General features: G+C 41.8%; 1 protein-coding gene across 1 annotated transcript in view; it reads left to right on the forward strand.

Annotated features, from left to right (window-relative positions):
* The first annotated feature begins 109 nt into the window (after positions 1 to 109).
* The window catches only part of map1ab (microtubule-associated protein 1Ab), an 87,387-nt gene continuing 80,138 nt past the window's right edge, over positions 110 to 7,358 (forward strand). The window contains exons 1-2 of the mRNA XM_014021278.1: positions 110 to 308; positions 3,779 to 3,880. The gene's annotated coding sequence lies outside the window, so the exon portion shown is untranslated. The remainder of the gene's footprint in view (positions 309 to 3,778; positions 3,881 to 7,358) is intronic.

A 7,358-nucleotide genomic window follows, 5' to 3' on the forward strand; every position in this document is an offset into this window, starting at 1 on the left:
CACACACACACACGCCCCTCTCTCTCTCTCTCGCGGAGGTTAGCGAGTTGTCATGGCGATGAAGCCAGCCGCGGCGTCTGCTCCGGGGGCTGTTGCCATGGAGATGCGAGGCGCTCGGCTCCCGGTGGTGGAGGAGGACGAAGGCTGCAGCACGCCGGGGTTCGAGGAGCGACTACGGCACCGGCGAAGAGGAGGGAGCCGGCGGCGCGGGCTGCCGTTCAACCGCAGCGGCTACTACCTGCTTGTAGTGATCGGGGAGGTGGGGTCGGAGCAGCAGCTGGACGCGGCCAGAGCCCAGATAGAGCGAGGTGAGTGATGGACGGAGCACCGGACCCTGACCGGTTTGTTACTTCACTTACAGCTATGGAAGGCCAGAGGGAAAGTAAAGGGTTTACAGCTGGAAATATGAAGAGGATTGAGATGTTTTTGTTGTTGACGCAATGAACAGAGCTGGTTCCACACAGGCAGAGGTGCTGCAGCACTGCACCACGAGACTCCACGCAAGCCTTTCCCCTAACCCTGCTGTGCTCTGCAGGACTGCAAAAATGCACACTCACTCTATCATTCCCTTTTCGTTTTTTAGCAGGATCATTTCTGGTGCCTGGAGGCCATCAGCTCTGCTTCAGAAAATCACTGCAGAAGTATGAAGAGATAGAACACAGTGAACCAATCTTCTGATTACTTTTTCTACTGCTTTATATACAAACACAATTTAAAAAAAAAGTTGAGACCAAAAATAAAGGGTAAATAAAACTGAGTAGCAAATTTCTTAAAAACAGGATGGAACAAAGTAAACATTTCAAATGTTCAAACTAAGAAAGAGTAATAAAAATGAAGATAAGATAAGATAAGATAAAACTTTATTGATCACAGCTTTATTGATCCCACGGTGGGGAAATTCAAAAATAACTGAATTTGATGGCAGCAACACATAAAAATACAACAACAAAAAGGCTGTAAAAGAACAGTAACAGCATTTTGCAATTTAGGTTAATAAAAAAGATCGTTTTTGATGCCCAGTAAGAGAACTGGGCATCTTAGAAAGTAAAGATGGGCAGAGGTTCAGCCGTCTAAAACATGCCTGAAAGTAGTGGAACAATTTCAAAATAATGTTCCTCAACAGAAAACTGGGAAGACTTGAAATATCTCATCTTACAGTTCATATTATCACAAGATTTTAAAAATCTGTAGAAATTTCTGAGCATAAATATTGAAAGTCAGTGTTGTATTCTTCTTATCTTCGGGTGGTAACATGTTTTACTTGAAACATTTCATGTTTACTTTGTTCCATCGGGAACAAAATGGGTTTTTGACATTTAAAAGGCATTTCATTCTGTTTTAATTCATATTTTGCACATCCCAATATGTTTCAAATGGAGGCTGAGTGTGTTTTTTATTCTAAGAGCGTATTTGGAGTTTTCTATAAACACAACAACTCTGCCACAAATAAGTCACCTCCTGTAGTCACAGTGGGACATCATCACTCAGCTGAACATCTGAGCCCTGTGAGAGCTCAAACCCATCCTCCTCCTCCTCCTCCTCCTCCTCCTCCTCTTCCTCCTCCNCCTCCTCCTCCTCCTCCTGAGGCAGGCTGCAGTCCCTCCTGCCACAGACATCCTTAACTTTGTGATGAACTGTTTTGCGTTTGTGACATGCTCAACAGAATTCCTGTCAGCAGTTTTTCTGTTACGCCGTCCGCAGCCCAGATTTGGGTTTTCTAGAAGCCCAGTCCAGCCCCGGCCCCGGCCCTCTCCTCTGACCTCCTATTGCAGCACTGTTTAGGAGCTGCCAGCTCTGCTCGGCATCACACCCACTCAGCTCATTGCAGCAGCGATTATTTCACCCAGGTTGGTGTTTTCAGTGTGACTCAGTGCGAGGGACCCGCCATCGGCTCTCATTACCTCCACATTACGCCCATGTTCTCTGTGAGCTGGGCCGTTCACAGGCCTGCAGCAGGTCACCCACACTGCACACATTTCAAATGATTCCATCAGACGTTTTCTTCAGCTGAAACTAAAACGTTTTACACTGTTCTGTCCTTGGGTGAATTTCCTGTGGTTCTGTAAAACCTTTTTTAAAGTCATTCAGTTTAAAGTTACATTTTTCCCCAAAGCACTGAAGTTAAAGAAATAATCTGTCATTTTTTAAAGTGATGGTTTGTAAAATAGTTATGTCAGTCAAATAACATTTTCATAAAGCAGTTCTGCAAAAATGATTGCATGGATTAGTACGTCTTTTTACTGCTTTCAGGCATCAGCCACATCCATCACTGAATTTTGAGCAATAGAGCAGGATTTTTCCTAGTGGTGGGCCACCGGCCTTATTTGCCCTCCCACCAGGCTACGTGTTGTTTGTTTATTTAAAGCCAACGCCAGCAGAGATGTGACAAGTAGCAAGGACTTAGCATTAGCAATATTGTGTTCCACTACTGTGGCACTAGAAACCATACAAACCATACATACCCTATTTGTATGATTTGTTGGTGTGCGTCATCATCTATCTTCCCTCTGTAATAAATATGTTTGTTGTTGCACAGTCCATACAGTATGTCATCACTTCATCACGATTTATTACCGTTTCAGCTCTGTTACTACCTCACTTTGCACAATGACTGTGCTGTTTCCATCCACATGTTTTTGACCATTTGATTATCTTTATAAGTGTCTGGAAGTCATATAGATGTCCTCTCTGACTGCCTCGGACAACAGGTCCACCAAACTATCCATGTTTTTTGGGCGCACAACAGCTGGTTTTCAAAGCGGAGTAGTTGAAGCAAAATGTCATTATTATTATCTGAGTGCTTTTCTGCATGACCATGTCCACAAACATCTGACCAATCACAAACACTTGGCGTAATGGCCACTGAGCAAAAGTTTGTTCTGAGCCTTGTGTTGAGAATGGGCGGGTGAAGCTGCTCTGCAAACAAAATGACAATTTTTGTCATGCAACTACAATGAGAGATGTTTTTGTAGCTTCAGATGGAGTATGCAGGGGTCTTAAATCTTGGCTTTAGGTGTGTTGTGAAAAAGCCAACAGAGCATTGAGAAAAGACAAAAGTCTTAGAGGATAGGCTAATGGCTAGCCAAATGGGGTCTTATTTATCTTTTTATAAGGCCTATAAAACAACTCATTCTCAAAAAAGATGTATCATTTGGTGCGAAAGAATCTGCACTGTGATTGAAACAAGGAAACTGAGGACCCCCGGGACATTTTAGGAACCCTGTCACAAATTTTGTTTACCAACCTGGAGGAGGACCAGCTTGACAAGCTGAAGGATGAAGATTCTGCTGCGTAGCCAAAGCCTCACAAAATTATCTCACATTCCTCACAAATTGTGGCTCATGCAAACATGCAAACACTTTTTGACTATTTAAAAAATGGGTTTGAAACATGTTTTAAAACTTGGATTTGCCTCGTTTTTAGTCAGCAGTCAGAACAATTGCCAAAAACAGGATTTGTATTGATCTGTATCAGCTGTTAGTGCACAGTGGTGTTGTGTGGTCGTGTTGAAGATTTCTGAGTCTTCTTCTCGTTGATCCTCCCTGCAGCTCAGACTCAGTTTAGCTGAATCTGAGGGGAGAAGGTGGGAGGAAGTGACGAGGCTCTGCAGCAGCAGATGGTAAAAGGTTGTAAAAAGTGTGAGGAAGTCTGCTTGTGTGAAACTTGTAAGTGTAGCTCATCATGAGAAAGAAGCCCAGACGTGTTTGCTTGGTTTCACATGTGTCTGTCCGTCATTGATTCATTCATCCTCTCTGCTCTTTCTGCTCCATCTCGGCAGGAATTCGATCCTGGGACGTCGATCTGAAGTGCTGCGACCTTGATCAGCAGCTGCAGCTGTTTATAACTCGCCACTCTGCTCACTTCTCCACCGAGGTCAGAGGTGAGTTTGATGTTGTGCCCACCCTCCCATTAAAAGTTTTTATAATTTTTAGATAGTCAGCACCTACCTATTGCTCGCAATTTTGTCAAAATGCTAAAACCAGGTATATCAGAAGGTGATTCTCTATCTCCCACATTGCATTGATTTTTAAATGTAGCCTGTATGACATCGGCATAATAAACTCCTGAAATTTGTTTATGGCTTTTGATTTTGGTGTGCCGCCCCCATATTTACGTGTGGCCAGGGGCTGACTGGGGAGGAAAAGTGGCCCGGGAGTTCCTGACGGATTGGCCCACTTTCAGTGTTAAAGTTACTCAGACTTAAACATAATTTAGTTCAAAATAATCACATTTACAAAGCATTTGTTTGAGACATACAGTGTGTACCAGTGAAGAGGGAGGAAGAACATGTAAACACCACCCAGAAAGGTCCCAGGCTGGGATTTGATCCAGCAACTGGGAAACAACACATCTACCAACTGAGCTACTGAGCTACCAAATGTTTTATTTATAATGTTGGTGAAGATTCTCAGTCATTCAGATCATAATTAATAAAAAAAGCAAAAAAAAAAAAACTGGATTTCTATTCAAAGAAGGACTCCCTACCAATCCAAATATTTTACACTGACAAAGTTTCCTGATGGGAATAGAAACACTTACAGTTTCAAAATAATGTCTAACTGTATTGTTTAGTTAATTTATATACTGTATATATTAGCTTTTTAAAAATTGCATAGATTTTATGCCTCTAACCTCATGAGAAGCTTCATCTTGATACTGAGGATATTCATTTTATACTAGTTGTCCATATTTAGTGGGACTATTTAAATTTTTTTATTTTACGTAAAATATATATTTAATATTCAATATATTTATCTTTAACTCTTATTTTTTCAAAAAAAATTAAAAAATTTATAAGGTTCTACTAATCCTAAATAGCTGGGAAAAATTTAAACAAAGCACAAAGTAGAAGCTTGGGACTCAAGAGGATAAAAGTGGTGGGGCCAGCAAATTTTTGAGGTGGGGTGGTGGGCACAGTCCCCCGTGGCCACCCTCACTTGTGGCGCCCCTGGTGATTGACCGGTTATGATCCACAGAGGAATGACGAGCTGGAGCCACAGCACTGCACATCTCTGTTAGATCTGAGAGACAAACAGGGAGATGAGTTGCTGAGTTATTAGTAAACACTACAGAGCTGACTTGTTGTCATAGGCTGAGCTTTATGGGACAAGTTTTCTGATTGAAGCCATTCGGCCTTGTCAGAACAGTAGCGCTCTGTAGCGTTTAGAAGTTCAGTCCATGGCTGGCTGCACTCTGAACAGATCAGCTGAATGGAGGAGCGTTATAGAAGCATTGTGGCACAGTAAAACGAGTGTGACCACGGGGCTGAGTACGGCAGCACCTTCAGAGGCGAACTGCCAGCAGCCCATCGGCCCACCGGGAAAACTCCTGGTAAACTTTTATGCCAGTCTGCCCCTGCCTGTGGTCCCCATCTGCAGGAATATCATAATACTGTATGTCTGCCTTGATAAAAATGTTCATTGATGGCAATTTATAATAACATTTGAATAAATCACATGAGATTTCTGAGACTGGAGTTGTTTAAAAACAATAAAATCCACTTTGTAAGTTGGATTGCTGGGACTGATATGAGCTCATCAAGCCAGTCAGAAATCCAAACTGAGGTTGTTCATGAGTGATCTACAACAAGTAAGATACAAAGACCTGAACTGTCCTTTTTTAATAAAGAAAAACACAACATCCTCTAGGCTTTATAAATGCATTCAGCCTGAATCTAAAGCAAACTGATGTTTTATTTCATGGCATTCATTTGATTTGATTTGCTTGAATCCGTCTGGTTTCTCAATAACTTTCCTGCTAGATTTGGTCAGATGATAAGATTATAGTATGTTTGGATAACTCAGGATTGTCTGTTAAAAATATTGCAACAGTTTCCACATTATCCAAGGAAACTCAATATTTTCTTTGTTTTTAATTATCGGTTTTTAACTTACAACTGAATGCAAAAATGTCAGGAATGTTAGCAAAATACTATATGTCATGAACAGCTGGATGGATTTTAATGAAACTCTCAGAAAGCAATGGATGCACACATAAAACTGCATAAAGTGTGGAGTCAATCTAATTTAAAATGGCTGCACTAGGAAACCAACATTACAAACCATAGTCAGTTCTATCAATACTCATCTAAACTTGATGTGGTATTAGGTGAGACTAATGTAGCTACAACACATACTCCAAGCGCACCACTTTGCACAGCATCTTTGCTTAAAAACCTAGGTACTGATGGACTCAACCCTGTTTGTCTGTTAGCAAAATATTACATGACACACTGGATTAATTTTATTAAAACTTACAGACTGTCATCAGTGGATAAACAATTGGAGTCCATTCAATTAAAGATTGCTGCCACACCTAACTGATATATGAAAATAGCTAAAATGCAGTTACTTCACAGTTACTAAGCTAAAATTTGATCTGAGCTTGACATCACGATAGTGGGAGATTAGCATTCTATCAAAGAATACTAGGCCTGTTTTTCACTTTTTTATTGATTTACTGAAGGTTTAATCTATGTGCAGAGCAGCAGAGCTGAACTATCGGTTTGGTGACAGCTGCAGTGTGAGGCGGTATGTTTGTGTGTGTTTTTCTGACCTGCTTGCGTCTGTGAGATGAAAACATATTTCAGGTCTCACAGCTCAGGCTCAAACCGCCAAAAATGCTGAGCGAGGAAATCTTTCCATCACCTGTCAGAAAAAAGGCTTGATGGGATCACACATCCTGGATACATACATTTTAAAGAGTAACAACAATGGATGAGCTCTAGGACTGACTGCCGCTGCACTTAACAGGGAGTGCCGTGCAGCTGCAGTCAGCAGAAAATGACACAGCATTTTTCCAGACGGTCATTAAACAGAGCAAATACCTTCAGAGGAAACAGCAGTGTCCCTGTGAAACAGTAGATAGAATCAGTATTCATCTTGTCTTATGTTCCCTGTCAGTTCATTATACTATCCATAGTTAGTCTGTTTTGTCCTCTGTGTGAGTTTTCCTCATGCTTCCTCCCAGAGTTTTATTTCTCAGCTGCCATGTTATAGCCTGGCCCTTGCCTTCCTACGCAGCTCCGCTCAATTCTAGTTTCCCTTCACTGCTCCGTCTGGGATTTCTCCCATTGACAAGGATTTCGCTGGCAGATTTTTAGCCGGGCCAAGAGAACGTTGATTTTCTGCGCAGTGTCTGCTTGTAGTTTATTTTACCTGGGCCAATCAGCAAACAGAAGGTGGAGTTTTGAATGACGTCGATGTTCTGCGCAGTGTCTGCTAGTTATTTTAGCATACAGCAGTGGAGGAAGTGAATGAAGCCAGTCTGTGTTGATAAGGCTTCCAAATTAAAAAAAATTGTCTGACAAAGCAGCAGCTCTCATTTACAGCCGTTTCGTTTGGCTCGGTACTTTTCTC

This window comes from Austrofundulus limnaeus, unplaced genomic scaffold, assembly GCF_001266775.1.
Source record: "Austrofundulus limnaeus strain Quisiro unplaced genomic scaffold, Austrofundulus_limnaeus-1.0 Scaffold285, whole genome shotgun sequence".
NCBI lineage: Eukaryota > Metazoa > Chordata > Actinopteri > Cyprinodontiformes > Rivulidae > Austrofundulus > Austrofundulus limnaeus.